The sequence below is a fragment of the Manihot esculenta genome, chromosome 11 (genome assembly GCF_001659605.2).
Source record: "Manihot esculenta cultivar AM560-2 chromosome 11, M.esculenta_v8, whole genome shotgun sequence".
Lineage (NCBI taxonomy): Eukaryota > Viridiplantae > Streptophyta > Magnoliopsida > Malpighiales > Euphorbiaceae > Manihot > Manihot esculenta.
The window spans coordinates 26,675,422-26,693,690 of NC_035171.2; positions in this window are offsets into that span (position 1 = coordinate 26,675,422).

Genomic DNA, 18,269 nt, shown 5'->3' on the forward strand with positions numbered 1-18,269 from the left:
TTAAATTTTATTTTTTGATTTAAATTTTTTTATTTTATTATTAAAAAATTAAATAAAATCATTACTTTTAAAAATTATTGTAAATTTCACCCTTTTTAATTTATTCGATCTTATTTGAATTTGTTTTCAAAAAAAATTTTAAATTTAAATTAAATAATAAAAAAAATTATAATATAGTATAAATGGCAAATTTGACAATTTTTACCTTATTTTTCTCCATTTAAAAATAAATAATTTTATCCTCAAGTCTTTTGCATTCTTTATATTTTTGTTTTTATACTTTTGCTATTATTTTTTTTATTTCTTATTTATCACTGTTTAGTCTTTCGGATTGATAAATTGATAATAAAAGGTTCTTGTTAAGAATTAAATTGAAATTAAATCTTTACTCCTTTAATTTATAGAAACTATATTTGAAACTAAAATTTAGTATGATTCCAATATGCTTCTAAACAATTTCAATACAATTTGTGAGTGCTGACTTTTATTTTGATTTTTTAACTTTAACTTTAATTTTAATTTTAGTTTTAATTTTAATTTTAATTTTAATTTTAATTTTAATTTTTTAAATAAAATTATAATATCCTTACATTTATTTTAAAATAATAAATAACTAATAATGAAATAATAATGCTTACATTTAAAAGATAATACATTAATATTATATATTATATACAATTCTGAGTAGGAATATTATATTATTTTTTATATAATTATTAATTATATAATTTTAATTGAAAAATACAAGTGTTATTAATATATAAAAATATATTATATTATTAATATGTAATTCACTCATATAATTAACTATAATACAATTAATATATTTATTTCTCAAATAATAAATATATACACACGTAAATACATATATATAATTTATTTAGATAAAATAAATTATAATTAATTATATATTTTAATTAATTATTAAAATATAATTTAAATAATTAGTTATTAAAATTTTCTATTAATTAAATTATTTAAGTTATATTTTTGGAAAACTTTAATAATTAATTATTTAAATCACATTCTTAAAACAGAGAAAATTATATGTAAATTATATAAATAATTTAATTTATAAAAATAGTTAAATAATATTAAATATAAAAAATAATCAATGATAGAATGTGCACGTATGCACACAATAAACTAAACTTTTATTAATTTAAATTTCAAATAATTCACAAATAACTATTTTATTTATATATTTGCTTATTTGTGGTTTTCAATTATATATATTATTTAATGATTATAAAATTAATATTTAAATTTTTTAAATAGAATCACATAATTATGATAATCTAAATTATAATATTATATTATAATTATATGAGATATAAAATATATTATTAAAAATATATAATTGAATTATAATATCATTAAAATAATTAATATATATATATATATATATATAATGTTGCAGAAGCATATTAGATTGATGATGTGACTAAACGGGAGCTGTGCTGTGATTGGCTACACTTATAAAAAAGAAAAATAAAGTGGTGGTGGGTATCCATATAACCATTTCGACGCTCAAGTTAGTATACTGAAAGATAAAAAAAACGTAATAAATTGTTTAGAACTTGAATAATGTTCAAAAATAGCGTACCTTTATTTTTATGATCGTTCTTATTTTACACTATAAGAAAGTGGGTATAAATATAGTATTTTCTGATAATTCAAAAATAATGTGTCCGGCTTATTGGTAAAAGATTTTTACCGGTTAATTGATCGAGAATCTCATGATCAAAGGCATGAAGGGGATTTGCTAAATTGTAGTTGTTAATGGTAACTTCCTTGTAAAGCCCTGCCCCTGAAGTTATGAGAGTGAATATTGTTCGACCTGAGGCCGACCTATCATAAAGCATCCGGGTCTCATTTTCTTTTAGATTCGGGCACCTTGGTCGTCCGGACCTTCCTTTCTACAGATGGAACTGCGTATTTGTTTATCAAATCCTTGCTACGTGACCCAATCTTATAGTGACAGTTCACTGCCTATTTTGGCAAGTCACATGTAGCATCAGAGGTCCCCTGCTGGTCTTCGATTCTTTAGATTCGAAAGTGATAGTTGTATTCATGATCTAAGTCATATGGCTTGTTTGTCTGGGCTGAGCACATGATGTCTTTGCTTTCTTTTTGCTTGCTCTGTTGACCAATCAAGTTTAAGATCTTGTCTTGGCAAAAATTGATCTGAGTGATACAATAATACCAGACGAGTTTCTGGGCATTTTCCAGCCCTTGCAAGCTTCTTGGTTTTTTACAGTCCTGACGGGCTTTTTGGCATTTTACAATCTTGGCAGACTTTCGTGTATTTTTCTAGTCCTGACGAGTTCCTTAGCCTTTTCCAGCTTGGATGAACTTTCGAGTATTTTCCAGCCTTAGAATGCTTCCGGGTTTTCTTTAGCCCTGATGAGTTTTTTGGCGTCAAATGCCTTTGCGAGCTTTCGGGTATTTTTCTAGCCTTTTTTAGCCCTTACAGGCATTTTCTAGCCTTGATCCTAGCCTTGATGTGCCTTCGGATTTTCTCTAGCCTTAACAAGGTTTCAAGCATCAAATGTCTTTGCGAGCTTCCAGGCATTTTTCTAGCCCTTGCAAGCTTCCGGACATTTTTCTAGCTCTTACGAGCTCCTTGGCCTTTTCGAGCATTGTTAAGCTTTTAGGCATTTTTCTAACCCTTACGAGCTTTCTGGCATTTTCTAGCCTTTACATGCATTTTCTAGTCCTGACGAGCTTTCTGGCATTAAATTCCTTTGCAAGCTTCCTATGAGAAGGGCTAACATCCGGTCTTTTGACCTGGCGTATATCTGCCTTGCAGCTTGGCATGAAATACCTTAGAATCTTCTCATGAAGTGGGACCAATACTCGGTAGGTCAGCCTGGCATATACTTGTCTTGTAGCGTGACATCAAATGCCTTAGAATCTTTTTATGAAGTGGGACTAACACCTGATAGGTCGGCCTCGCGTTTTCCCACCTTGCATCCTAGTGTTTTCCCTCCTTGCGGCCTGGCATCAATTGCCTTAGAAACTTTTCTAGAATTAGGACTAACATTCGGTAGGTCGGCCTAGCGTATATTCACCTTGCAGCCTGGCATCAAATATCTTAGAATCTTTTTATGAAGTGGGATTAACAACCGGTAGGTCAGCCTGGCGTGTACCTGCCTTGCAGCCTAGCACCAAATACCTTAGAATCTTTTTGTGAAGTGGGACTAACAACCGACAGGTCAGCCTAGCGTGTACCCACCTTGAGGCCTGGCATCAACTGTCTTATAAACTTTTTAAGAAGCGGGACTAATACCCAGTAGGTCGGCCTAGCGTATACCCACCTTGCGGTCTGGCATCAAATACTTTAGAATTTTTTTGTGAAGTATGACTAATACTCGGTAGGTCAGCCTAGCATATACCTGCCTTGTGGCCTAACATCCCTTAGAAACCTTTTGAGAATGGGACTAACACCCAGCAGGTCGACCTAGCGTGTACTCACCTTGAGGCCTGACATCAACTGCCTTAGAAACCTTTTAAGAAGCGGGACTAACACCCGGTAGGTCTGCCTAGCGTACACCCGCCTTGCAGCTTGGCATCAAATGCTTTAAAATATTTTTATGAAGTGGAACTAATACCTGATAGGTCGGCCTGGCGTGTACCCGCCTTGCAGCCTAACATCAACTGCCTTAGAAACTTTTTGAAAAGCGTGACTAACACATGGTAGGTCAGCCTAGCATTTTCCCGCTATGCGGCCTGACATTCAATATCTTAGAAACTTTTTGAGAAGCGGGACTAATAGTTGGTAGGTTAGCATAGCGTATACTCGCCTTACAGCTAAGCATCAAATGCCTTAGAATTTTTTTGAGAAGCGGGACTAACACCCGTTAGGTCAGCCTAGCGTATATCCGCTTTGCAGCTTGACATCAAATACCTTAGAATCTTTTTGTGAAGTGGGACTTACACCCGATAGGTCAGCCTGGCGTCCGCCTTGCAGCCTGGAATCAACTGCCTTAAAAACTTTTTAAGAAGCAGGACTAACACCTAATAGGTCAACTTGGCGTTTTTCTGCCTTGCGGCCTAGCATTTTCCCACCTTGTAGATTGGCATCAAATGCCTTGTCGTGCTGGATCCATGCCTAGATTGCCTTGTGGCTTTTTTGCTTAATTTATTTCTGTGGGCTAACGCTCTGGTTATAATGCAGGACCTATGCTTGGATTATATGTAGAACCCTTGTCCAGATGGCCTTGTGACATTTTATGAATTTATTTTCGCGGACCAACACCTAGATTATAATGTGGGACCTATGTCCAGATGGCCTCGTGGACGTTTTATGAATTTATTTCCGCTGACCAACACATAGATTATAATGCGGGACCCATGTTCGAATTATATACAGGACCTATGCCCGAATGACCTCATGGCCGTTTTATGAATTTGTTTTCGCAGACCAATACCCAGATTATAATGCGGGATCCATGCTTGGATTATATGCGGGATTCATACCCAGATGGACTCGTGGTCATTTTATGAATTTATTTTCGCGGACCAATGCCTAAATTATAATGTGAGACCCATGCCCGAATGGCCTGGCAATTGCCTTATAGCCTATATTCTTATCTCCATGCTTTCGTCCATCCAACGATTCTGGCTTTTCTATCAAAGAAGCTTGAAGAATGCATCCTAGTTTTATAAAATTATCATCAATCGTAAATATTTTCTAAGGGTAAAATAAAAGGCTCAGTTGTCTAACTTGATCATTTTCAAGACTCAGAATTTGACTTAAGAAATTGACATATGTGATATTTTCCTTATCGTTGCCCCTATTAGCTCTCGGTCCTCCTGCAAATGAATGACTAACCCCCACAGGCTCACTGTCAGAGGTGATTTTGAAAATTGTTACCTCGTGCTTGGGTCTCCTATTTCTTCTACTCTTTCTGAATTTTCGAAGTGTGTCGTTTCTTATTAACCTCTCAATCTCGTCTTTAAGATGTCGGAACTCTTTTGTTGTATGTCTGTAGTCTTTATGAAAATGACAGTACTTGGTCCTGTCTCATTTCTCAGCTTTCTTAGGATTGAGTTTGAGAGACTATCCGTGTAACAGCCCGGAAACCGAACTGCCACCGGCACTAGGATCCAGATCGACTTAAGGTCGCCGGGACCCGTAGTAAGCCTGCTATCCTAACTGTGAACCTGTGACATCCCATACATGATCATATATTTTCTGTAAAAAACATAAAACTTTTCTTCATTCCAAGGCTTAACCTGTGCATGCACTATCTCTGTTCTCTACCAATCCCTACTAGAGCTCCTCATTGCTCTAGGCGGATAAAACTCATAATGTTAAGCCTGGTTTTCTCATCAAGATACAACAATATATAAACATAAACTGATCATGTGAAAACACAAAAAGGGATTACAACTCTTATAATCAAGCACCATTCTATACACTGTACACATACATTATCTCTTTACATTTACATGTCCACACTGACTAACTATTACAAACTATATACTCTTCCTGTACCCTGCTAACTTCCCTCTGACTTCTGAACCTGCACAACTGGAGTTAGGGGAGAGGGATGAGCTACTATAGCCCAGTGAGTAGAACAGTAATAAAGAACAGGTGATAAAACATGCTCTCATGCAATGTATCACATCACAAGTAATCACATCTCAGCATGGACGGATCAACACTCCCTCTATACCATATGCCTGGTCCCCGTAGGGCTGTTCCAGGTCTTTGTGCCTGTATGCCTGGTCCCCATAGGGCTGTTCCAGGTCTTGATGCCTGGTCCCCGTAAGGCTGTTCCAGGTCTTTCCTCTGAGGGCTATTGAATCCGTACTATGTCCATACAGTCATAGAATCAAGAAGAAATGCAATGCAGCATAGTCGTGTACACTAATGCACTCACCCTATAGCATATTCATGATGCATGAAGCATGATAAAATACTTGTTTCTCATATGAAAATACTAAGTTCAGTTCCACTCACCTCGGGTTGACTCTGAACTGACTCTGCAGGTTCTGAAACTGGACTCACTGCTGACCTCTCTGATTCCTCTGGTCCGTACCTACACAGGTGGACTCAAATGAGGGACCAAACTCACTCAAGAACATGTCTACGAAACTCCCCAAAACCCTTCTAAACCATCCTAGAACATTCACAGAAAACATGCAAAAGAAGGCTGGACAGGGCACTTTCGGCGGCAGGTTCGGCGGCCGAAACCCCTCTCCAGAGACGAAACTCATGCATGTTCGGCGGCACCTTCGGCGGCCGAAGGTCTCGTCCAGAGACGAAACTCACATACTTTCGGCGGCCGAACTCCCTCTTTCGGCGGCCGAAAGTCCCTTTCTAAACCGAAAGCTTAGCTTTCGGGGGCAAGCTTTGGCAGCCGAAACTGTCTCCAAGCATGTTCGGCGGCCGAACCTTCTTTCGGCGGCCGAACCTGGTTTTGTCCAGGGGACAGAACCTTGCTCTGTTTCATGCAAACGTTGCCCAAAAACCTACAACATGCATAACAACTACTCCCAACTAACACATACACATAGATATGCACAAAGGGGTCTCAAACGATCCTAAAACCCCAAACAAACATAGCACATAACACTTAACCATGCTTGAACACCAAAAACCACTAAAAACCTCACCTAAACCTAATCATGCATACTACCCATACAAACTTCATAAAACCTTCAAAACTCAACAAAGAAGGTTCAGGATCTGTACTTACCTCTTCTAAACAAGAGATTACACGATCCTAACGTGGAGATATCGAGAAATCCGGTCTCAAACTCTCCAAGCTTCAAACTTTGTTCTTTTTGCTTAAAACCTTCAAAAATCATCAAAACTCTTAAAACCTTGGAAAGATTTGAAGGAAATCATAAAAACCATGAAAGTCAACGTGAGAGAGGCTGGAACTCACCTCTGGCTGCAAGTGGAGGAGAAATAGCCTCCTTCCACCGACCCTTGGCCCTTTTATAGGTGGCTGGCCAGACCACCTTCGGCAGCCGAACGTGAATCCGAAACCATGCAATGTTCGGCGGCCGAAAGTGACCTTCGGCGGCCGAACCTTTGCATTTTCCCTTATTGCTTTTCTTTCAAAACTCATTTCCTTTCACACTTAAAAACATTCAAAACTCTTAACACACACATGAAAACATAGGTCTTACCCTTCTCGAGGGTTCCGACACTCGAGATTCCACCGAACTACAGGAATTCCGAGGCCGAACTCGAGCCGGGTATTACATTCTTCCCCCCTTACGAACATCCGTCCCCGAATGTTCCTCAAAGAACGAAACACAACATAAAACACAGAGAAAAAGGGGAAAAACTAACCTTAAAACAGATATGGGTACTGTTGGAGCATAGACTCCCGTGTCTCCCAGGTGCACTCTTCTAGATTGTGGTGGTTCCATAGGACTTTCACCATTGGTATCTCCTTGTTTCTCAGTTTTCTGATCTGGGTGTCTAAGATCCGCACTGGCTGCTCTACATAGGTGAGATCACTTAAGATTTCCACCTCAGGTTCACTAAGAACCTTCTCTGGATCTGACACAAACTTTCTCAACATAGAAACATGGAATACCGGGTGAATTCTCTCCATAGAGGTAGGTAAATCCAGCTTATATGACACATTTCCGATCCTTTGCAAAATCTCAAAGGGACCAATGTACCGTGGGGCCAGTTTACCCTTCTTTCCAAAGCGAACCACTCCCTTCATTGGAGACACCTTTAACAATACCATATCCCCCTCTTGGAACTCTATCTGTTTCCTACGGATGTCTGCATAGCTTTTCTGCCTGCTTATAGCTGTCTTGATCCTTTCTCTGATGATAGGCACTAACTTGCTGGTAATCTCAACTAACTCTGGCCCTGCAAGAGCCTTCTCTCCTACCTCTTCCCAGCACACAGGTGTTCGGCACTTCCTCCCATACAGAGCTTCATAAGGAGCCATTCCTATGCTAGCATGATGGCTGTTGTTGTAGGCAAACTCCACCAGAGGTAGATGCTGCCTCCAAGAACCGCCAAAGTCTAACACACACATTCTCAGCATATCTTCTATGGTCTGGATGGTCCTCTCTGACTGACCGTCTGTCTGTGGATGGAAAGCAGTGCTGAAATCCAATCTTGTACCCATAGCAGCTTGCAGACTCCGCCAAAACCTGGAGGTGAACTGCGGTCCTCTATCTGATACTATCGACACTGGAACTCCATGCAGCTTAACTATCTCTTCTACATAGACCTGCGCTAACTTATCCACAGAATAGTTACTCCTGACTGGAATGAAGTGGGCAGATTTAGTGAGTCTATCCACAATCACCCATATGGAGTCTAGCCTGTTGGACGTCGCCGGTAACCCCACTACAAAATCCATAGCTATGTTCTCCCATTTCCACTCTGGAATCGGCAGTGGGTTCAGCATTCCAGCCGGCTTTTGGTGTTCTAGTTTCACCCTTTGACATGTCTCGCAGGCTGACACAAACTGTGCCACTTCCCTCTTCATTGCTGGCCACCAATACACCTTTCTCAAGTCTTGATACTTCTTGGTGGCTCCAGGGTGAACGCTATACCTCGCATTATGAGCTTCCCTCATAATGTCTTCCTTCAAACTGCTATCATCTGGTACACATAATCTCTTACCGTGATGAAGAATCCCTTCCCTGTCAAATCTGAACTCTGCACTATTGCCAGACTGAACAGTCCTGGCAATCTTCACTAACTCAGGATCTTCGTGCTGTTTCAGAGCCACTTGCTCTAGAAACACTGGTGAAACTCTCATCTGTGCAATCAAAGCACCTGTACCAGATAACTGCAACTGTAGCCCTTCATCCATGAGTCTGTAAAAGTCCTTCACCACCGGTCTTCTCTCTATTGCAATGTGGGATAAACTGCCAAGTGACTTCCGGCTTAAGGCATCAGCTACAACATTAGCCTTACCCGGATGATAGTGGATCTTACAATCGTAATCACTGAGCAATTCTACCCACCGTCTCTGCCTCAAGTTTAACTCTCTCTGACTTAAGATGTGCTGCAGGCTCTTATGATCTGTATAGATCTCACACTTTACCCCATAGAGGTAATGCCTCCACATCTTAAGTGCAAAGATAACAGCTGCCATCTCAAGATCGTGTGTCGGGTAGTTCAGCTCGTGCTTCTTCAGCTGTCTAGAAGCATAAGCTATCACTCTGTCATTCTGTATTAACACACAACCTAATCCCACTCGGGATGCATCACAGAAGCTTCATCATTAATCGGCAGAGCTAACACCGGTGCTGAAGTCAACCGTCTCTTCAACTCTTCAAAACTCACATCACAATCCTCTGACCATACAAATTTCTGATTCTTTCTGGTCAGTCTGGTCATAGGAGCAGCTATTTTTGAAAAATCCTGAACGAACCTCCGATAGTAGCCTGCCAAACCCAGAAAACTCTTGATCTCGGTCACTGTAGTGGGTGTAGGCCAATTGGCTACTGCCTCTACCTTCTTGGGATCTACTGCTATTCCTTTCTCTGAGACTACATGTCCCAAAAAGGCAATGCTCCTTAGCCAGAACTCGCACTTGGAGAACTTGGCATACAAGCCATGCTCTCTCAAGGTTTGCAACACTATCCTCAGATGCTGGGCATGTTCCTCGGCATTCCTGGAGTACACTAAGATATCATCGATAAAGACGATCACAAAACGATCCAAGTACTCCCTGAAAACCCTGTTCATGAGATCCATGAATGCTGCAGGGGCATTAGTCAACCCGAACGGCATCACTAAGAACTCATAATGCCCATATCTGGTTCGAAAAGCAGTCTTGGAGACATCTCCTTCCCTAATCTTCAACTGGTGGTATCCGGATCTCAGATCTATCTTAGAAAAGCAACCTGCTCCTGACAGTTGGTCGAATAGATCATCGATCCTGGGTAAAGGATACTTGTTTTTGATAGTGACTTTGTTCAACTGTCTATAGTCGACACAAAGTCTAAGAGGTCCATCCTTCTTTCTGACAAATAATACTGGAGCACCCCAGGGTGAGGTTCTCGGGCGGATGAAACCCTTAGCTACCAAATCCTGCAACTGTTCTTTCAACTCTCTCAACTCTGCTGGTGCCATCCGGTAGGGAGGAATAGAGATCGGTCTAGCACCGGGCATCAACTCTATCTCGAACTCTATGTCCCTATCGGGTGGTAGTCCTGGAAGCTCTTCAGGAAACACATCTGGGAATTCGTTCACAACTGGTACTGAGGACGGTTCCCTAACCTGACTGTCTAGCTCTCTCACATAAGCTAGGAACCCCTGACAACCCTTCCTCAACATCCTACGAGCCTGGAGGGCTGATATCAAACCCCTAGGTGTCCCTCTCCTGTCTCCTCTGAAGACACACTCTGACCCATCCTGGTCTCTGAGACTCACTACCTTGTCCTTGCAGTGCAAGATAGCACTATAGGTAGATAACCAATCCATCCCTAGAATGACATCAAAATCTGTCAACTCTAGAACCACAAGGTCAGCTGGAAGGCATCTATCCTCAATAAACACTGGACTGAACTGACAGACTGACTCTGCCAATGATGGGTCACATCTAGGTCCACTGACCCAAAGAGGACACGCTAACTCGGATACAATCAACCCCAATCTCTCTACGGCTCTAGAAGAAATGAAAGAGTGAGAAGCACCGGGGTCCATCAAAGCATACACCTCTGAACACCCAATGATGAGATTACCTGACACCACTGTGTTCGAAGTGTCTGCCTCCTGTTGAGTCATGGTGAAAATCCGTGCTGGGGCTGATGGACCTGCACCTCGGGAACCCATCCCTGATGCAGAGGCTGCCCCTCTTCCTCTACCTCTGCCACTGCTTGGTGGACGGACTGAAGCTGCTGACTGAACGACACTACCTGAGGTCATCTGCTGGGATGGTGTAACCAAAGTCGCCTGAGGACATTCCCGTGCATAATGTCCCTCCTGCCCACATCTATAGCAGGCTGTAGATCCCAGCAAACAAGCTCCGCTATGTGGTCTCCCACACCTATTGCAAACTGGAATATCTGTGCCATAACTGGAGCCGCTCCTCATTCCCAGACCTGTTTTAATTCGGTTCCAGAACTTGCCTCTCTTTCCTCTGAGTTTGTCCCATCTCTTTTTACTCGCACTTGCTGTACTCTGTGAGGAGGAACCTGGTTTAGTGCCAGAAGACTGTGCCTTTGGTTGATTAACTACTCCTTGACTTATGGCACTGGCCTCCATCTTTCTAGCAGCATCCACAATGGAGTGGAAACTCTCCTTCTCCGCGTGGAGAATCAAAGAGAAATACCGGGGATGAAGCCTTGTGGCATATCTCTTTGCCTTCTTCTGATCTGTATCATACGCCTGACCCACGTATGGTAACAATTCCAGGAACTTATCTGTATATTCATCAACACTCATCTCCTCCGTCTGTCTCAACTGCTCAAACTTCACAACCTTTAGCTCCCTGGAACTATCAGGGAAAGCCCACCCAGCAAATTCGTTGGCGAACTCTTCCCATGTCATACTGTCTATTCTGGGGTCCACATAGTTCTTGAACCATTCTCTGGCTTTCTTGCATTTTAATGTGAACCCTGCCATCTCAATGGCCCTGCTCTCATCTGCTCCCAACTCGCTTGTTATCATTCTGACTGCACTGAGATACTCAAAGGGATCATCTCCCGTATTGAATTTAGGAGCATCCAACTTTAAGTACTCCGTCATCTTCACCTTCGTTCCCCCTGAAGAACTGGGTTGTGCTGCAACAACAGGGGCTACTGGTTCAGGTGGTGGTGGTGGCGGTACTGTTTCTCTGGATTCAGGCGATGCTGACCTTGGCTGAAAAGGTGGGGGTGGATACATATGATATGGTGGATAGAAGGAAGGATAGGGCATATATGGCATGTAGGGTGGATATGGGGCAAAGCTGGAGTAATCCGACGTGCCCCTCATCGGATACCCTGGGCCCTGTGGAAAGGGTGGATAGCCAAACCCCGAGGCCTGTGCGCCTCCCTGGGACTCCCCCATACCTTCTTCTGACCTTCCTATACCCATACTGACCTCTCTCCGCTGATCCTCCTCCATAGAAACTCTCTCTTCGTCTGATCTTCCCCCTCTGCCTATTCCTCTTCTGCTCTCGTTAGAAGACCTTCTTGACGTTCCCTCCTTGCTTGACCTGTGAGATCTTGCCCTTGGCAAGGCAGGTGGACGAGCAGCTGTACCCTCACTTACAGGTGGGACTCCAGTCAATCTCGCGGATCGACGAGTTCCTCGCATCTTAACTCTCTCTGGAACACAACACATCACAGAGCACATAAGCAACACATATCAGCATACATCACATATAAACTAATGCACATGTATGAATCATGGCATTACACATCAGCATATAGCGACAGGACTGACATCCTATCCTAGTGGACATGTTTCCCTATGGTGCCTGACCTGCTAAAACCTCTATAGGCCCAACTCTGTCTATCTAGGTCCGACCATGTGAACCTAATGCTTTGATACCAATCTGTAACAGCCCGAAAACCGAACTGCCACCGGCACTAGGATCCAGATCGACTTAAGGTCGCCGGGACCCGTAGTAAGCCTGCTATCCTGACTGTGAACCTGTGACATCCCATACATGATCATATATTTTCTGTAAAAAACATAAAACTTTTCTTCATTCCAAGGCTTAACCTGTGCATGCACTATCTCTGTTCTCTACCAATCCCTACTAGAGCTCCTCATTGCTCTAGGCGGATAAAACTCATAATGTTAAGCCTGGTTTTCTCATCAAGATACAACAATATATAAACATAAACTGATCATGTGAAAACACAAAAAGGGATTACAACTCTTATAATCAAGCACCATTCTATACACTGTACACATACATTATCTCTTTACATTTACATGTCCACACTGACTAACTATTACAAACTATATACTCTTCCTGTACCCTGCTAACTTCCCTCTGACTTCTGAACCTGCACAACTGGAGTTAGGGGAGAGGGATGAGCTACTATAGCCCAGTGAGTAGAACAGTAATAAAGAACAGGTGATAAAACATGCTCTCATGCAATGTATCACATCACAAGTAATCACATCTCAGCATGGACGGATCAACACTCCCTCTATACCATATGCCTGGTCCCCGTAGGGCTGTTCCAGGTCATTGTGCTTGTATGCCTGGTCCCCATAGGGCTGTTCTAGGTCTTGATGCCTGGTCCCCGTAGGGCTGTTCCAGGTCTTTCCTCTGAGGGCTATTGAATCCGTACTATGTCCATACAGTCATAGAATCAAGGAGAAATGCAATGCAGCATAGTCGTGTACTCTAATGCACTCACCCTATAGCATATTCATGATGCATGAAGCATGATAAAATACTCGTTTCTCATATGAAAATACTAAGTTCAGTTCCACTCACCTCGGGTTGACTCTGAACTGACTCTGCAGGTTCTGAAACTGGACTCACTGCTGACCTCCCTGATTCCTCTGGTCCGTACCTACACAGGTGGACTCAAATGAGGGACCAAACTCACTCAAGAACATGTCTACGAAACTCCCCAAAACCCTTCTAAACCATCCTAGAACATTCACAGAAAACATGCAAAAGAAGGCTGGACAGGGCACTTTCGGCGGCAGGTTCGGCGGCCGAAACCCCTCTCCAGAGACGAAACTCATGCATGTTCGGCGGCACCTTCGGCGGCCGAAGGTCTCGTCCAGAGACGAAACTCACATACTTTCGGCGGCCGAACTCCCTCTTTCGGCGGCCGAAAGTCCCTTTCTAAACCGAAAGCTTAGCTTTCGGGGGCAAGCTTTGGCAGCCGAAACTGCCTCCAAGCATGTTCGGCGGCCGAACCTGGTTTTGTCCAGGGGACAGAACCTTGCTCTGTTTCATACAAACGTTGCCCAAAAACCTACAACATGCATAACAACTACTCCCAACTAGCACATACACATAGATATGCACAAAGGGGTCTCAAACGATCCTAAAACCCCAAACAAACATAACACATAACACTTAACCATGCTTGAACACCAAAAACCACTAAAAACCTCACCTAAACCTAATCATGCATACTACCCATACAAACTTCATAAAACCTTCAAAACTCAACAAAGAAGGTTCAGGATCTGTACTTACCTCTTCTAAACAAGAGATTACACGATCCTAACGTGGAGATATCGAGAAATCCGGTCTCAAACTCTCCAAGCTTCAAACTTTGTTCTTTTTGCTTAAAACCTTCAAAAATCATCAAAACTCTTAAAACCTTGGAAAGATTTGAAGGAAATCATAAAAACCATGAAAGTCAACGTGAGAGAGGCTGGAACTCACCTCTGGCTGCAAGTGGAGGAGAAATAGCCTCCTTCCACCGACCCTTGGCCCTTTTATAGGTGGCTGGCCAGACCACCTTCGGCAGCCGAACGTGAATCCGAAACCATGCAATGTTCGGCGGCCGAAAGTGACCTTCGGCGGCCGAACCTTTGTATTTTCCCTTATTGCTTTTCTTTCAAAACTCATTTCCTTTCACACTTGAAAACATTCAAAACTCTTAACACACACATGAAAACATAGGTCTTACCCTTCTCGAGGGTTCCGACACTCGAGATTCCACCGAACTACAGGAATTCCGAGGCCGGACTCGAGCCGGGTATTACAATCCGATCTTCTTGTTGTGTTTCCTAATCAATATTAGTATATGCATTCATAAGTCATTCAATAAGGTATAATTCTTATACTTATTTCGATCATCTCTTCCTCGGGAGATTAGGTAACTTTTGTCTTCTCCCCTGTATCCTTGATTCTCTGGCTTTTGGCCTTGCTTCTGACCCAACCTTTTGTCCACTTTCCATCCTTCTTGGCACCTTTGGGCAGCCCGTACCAGCTTCCAGCCAGCGCCCTAGGGAACATCATTTGATGGCCCTTCTTCCTCAGGCTTGTCCTTCCCTTTGGATTGAGTCTGGATTGCCTCTGTTCGAGTCCTTGAGATTTCTACGGAAACTTTCTCCCCCTCCCCCCTGGGAGCCATGAGTGACACCTCTTTCTAAGTTTTGTATTGCTCGAAAATAACATGCAAGCTTCTAACGTACTGGAGCATTTTCTCATTGTTGAAATTATTGAAATCTGCCTCGTTGACAATAGGGGGAGTGTTTTAACCATTACTAGGAGTGAAAGAAATGATAACATCCTCCTTGGTAGCAATTATAGCAGTAGCTCATGAATTGTTAGCCATTTTTAAAGATAAAATAGAGATTTATTTTTGAGAGAAAAGAGATAAAAGACCATTTTTAATCCAAATGAACAAAGAGAATTCAATAAATCTTCTGGCAAAGGAGCCAAATGATGTTATAGAGATTAGATTGATGACGTGACCAGATGGAAGCTGTGTTGTGATTAGTTAAACTTGTAAGAAAGAGAAGGTGAGGTGATGGTGGGTGCCCACGACAGCCACTTTGATGCTCAAATTAGTATACTGAAGAATAGAGAGAATGCAATGAATTGCTTAAAACTTGAGTAGTATTCAAGCATAACGTACATTTATTTCTATGACCATTTTCCTTTTATACCGTAAGAAAGTAGATATAAATCTAATATTTTCTAATAATCCAGTGATGATGTGATCGACTCGTTGGTAAAGGATTTTCACGGGCTAATTGGTTGGGAAGCCCGTAATCAAAGGCATGAAAGGGATTTGCTAGATTGTAGCTATTAATAGTAATTTCTTTATGGAGTCTCGCCCTGAAGTTTATGAGGGCGAGACTTGTTCGATCTGAGGCCGACCTGTTTTAAGGTGCCCTTCCTTTCTACGGTTGGAACCGCGTATTCGTTTATCAGATCCTTGCCATGTGGCCCAATCTTATGATGATAGCTCACTGCCTGCTTTGAGCGAGTCCCATTAGGGATGGCAGGCGGGCAGGTTTTCACGGGTACCCGATCCGCCCAAACCCTATTAGGACGGATTTGGATTTTTACAAAACGGATTTTGGCGGATTCGGGTTTGAAAAATTTTATCCGTCTCGGATTCGGGTAGGATTCGGGATTAGGTGATCGGATACCCGTTAACCCGAACCCCGATTAGCTATACTAACAAAACTAACCCTAATCCCTAATTCCTTTTTTCATTTTACTATGCTTTCCTCTCTCCGTCGGCGCCTCTCTCCCTCGCTTCCCTTCCTATAGTTCTGAGTCAACGCCTCCCCCCCACTTCACTGACGACTGCCGGCAGCCCAGTCGGCATTGACGACGTCTCCTTTCTCTTCTCAGCGACGATAAATCTTCTCTCTCCACAGTCAGCGATATCTCCTTCTCTCTCTCTAGTCGGGGACATCTCCCACTTCCCAGTCAACGCCTCTCTCCCCCACTTCACTAACGAGTGCCGGCAGCCTAGTCGGCACCGGCGACGTCTCCTTTCTCTCCCCAGTGGACGATAAATCTTCTCTCTCCCCAGTCAGCGATATCTCATTCTCTCTCTCCAGCGGCGACATCTCCGACTTTCCAGTTGGAGACAACTCTTCCCTGTCCCCGGTTGGCATCGGCGATATCTCCTTCTCTCTCCCCAGTCGGTGACATCTACTCTTTTCAATTGACGCTTCTCTCCCCCCCTTCACTGACGCTAGAGACAACCCTTGCCTCTCCTCAATCGGCGTCGCCGACATCTCCTTTGACTGGAACTCTCTTCAGGTTTGCAATCAAATTTTTTGATAATCAAGATCTTTTATGTGCATGTTCTTAAAGAATTTTTAGTTGCTATTAAAGATTTTTAGAATTTATGGACTATTAATCTGATTATTTGGATACTGTTAAAAAATTTAATTATTTGCTATTTGATTAATGTAATACTGTTGATTTTTAGAATTTATGGACAATTAATTTGATTATCTGATTATAAATCATTATTTGTTGGGTTGCTGACTTGCTGGTTCTTGTCATTGAACATTTCTCCTCCTACTGCTGGTTTGCAACTGTTAGATAGTTTATTTGGTAGTTTTTGTCATTGAATTGAATTAAAAAAATCGGGTTCGGGTATTGTGCGGGTATTGTTAAACGGGTTTTGGACGGGTTCGGATAATAAAATTAAAATATTAAACGGGTTTGGGACGGGTTCGGAAATTGTATATATAATCGGGTTGAGTTCGGGTACTCTCAATTTTATGGGTACCCTACCCGTTTACATCCCTAAGTCCCATGTAGTATCAATATATATATAAATTTAATTTTTTAGTACGATTTCGATATAGTTCTTGACGAAAAACCAAAGCCAGAACCAAATAATTAAATAAGTTCGGCTCGATATGATTTAGTTTCTACAATATCGATTTTATTTTTGAGTTTCAATACGATTCGATATAATTTTTCTATTCGGTTTGGGATCCGAAAGACCATGCATAGTCCTAATGGAGAGTTTAGGGTACCAAACATAGCCCTAATATAAAAATCAAAACCTTAATGAAATCAAATATTGTAATTAACTATAGCATATTTTTTTAAAATATGAGAACTAATTAAATTAGTAATTTTAATATAATTTAGAGTTGTTGGAAATTAATATAAATTTGACTTAATGAGTTTAATAATAATTAAAATCAAATGTTTACTTTTAAATTTATATACTTATTACATACACTTTTATTAATTTTATATAAATTTTAATTTTCTATGCAAAATTTTGATGTAAATATCTTACTCATATAAACATAATTTATACTATAAATTTTTATTGTTTAAATTTAATTTTTAAAATAAATGATAATTTTTTAAAAATTAATTTTAGTTAGTTAAAAGAAATCTTAAAAAATATATAAAAATATAATAAGATTAAACTTTTTAAATAAGGAGATAAATTAGTGATATAACACAATCTTCATCTAAAATAGACCATGTGCTAACATTTGAAGACAGGCCACGTGGCAAGAGTGTGATCAAGTGATATTTGGAGACATTGACGCTTCAGGTCTCAGCTTTCTAATAAAACTCTTTTTCAATTCTAGGGCAAAATTTCATGAAAATTTACCGTTAACGTTAACTGAATATAATCCCGCAAAATCTCCGTTACACCTATAATTACGGAATCTTTAATCAATTACCCAGTACCGACTAGATTTTTTAAGAGATACGATAATTAACTCTATTTTCTTACAGTGTAAAAACTAATGATCGCAGATATCAAATTACACATTCTTATAGTACACATTCTTATACAACTATTCTTTTACTAGAAATATTTTTAAAATAAAGAATAAAAAACTGAAAACTATAAATTTTAGTTTTCTTATTACATATTCTATCAAACCATTATTTTTT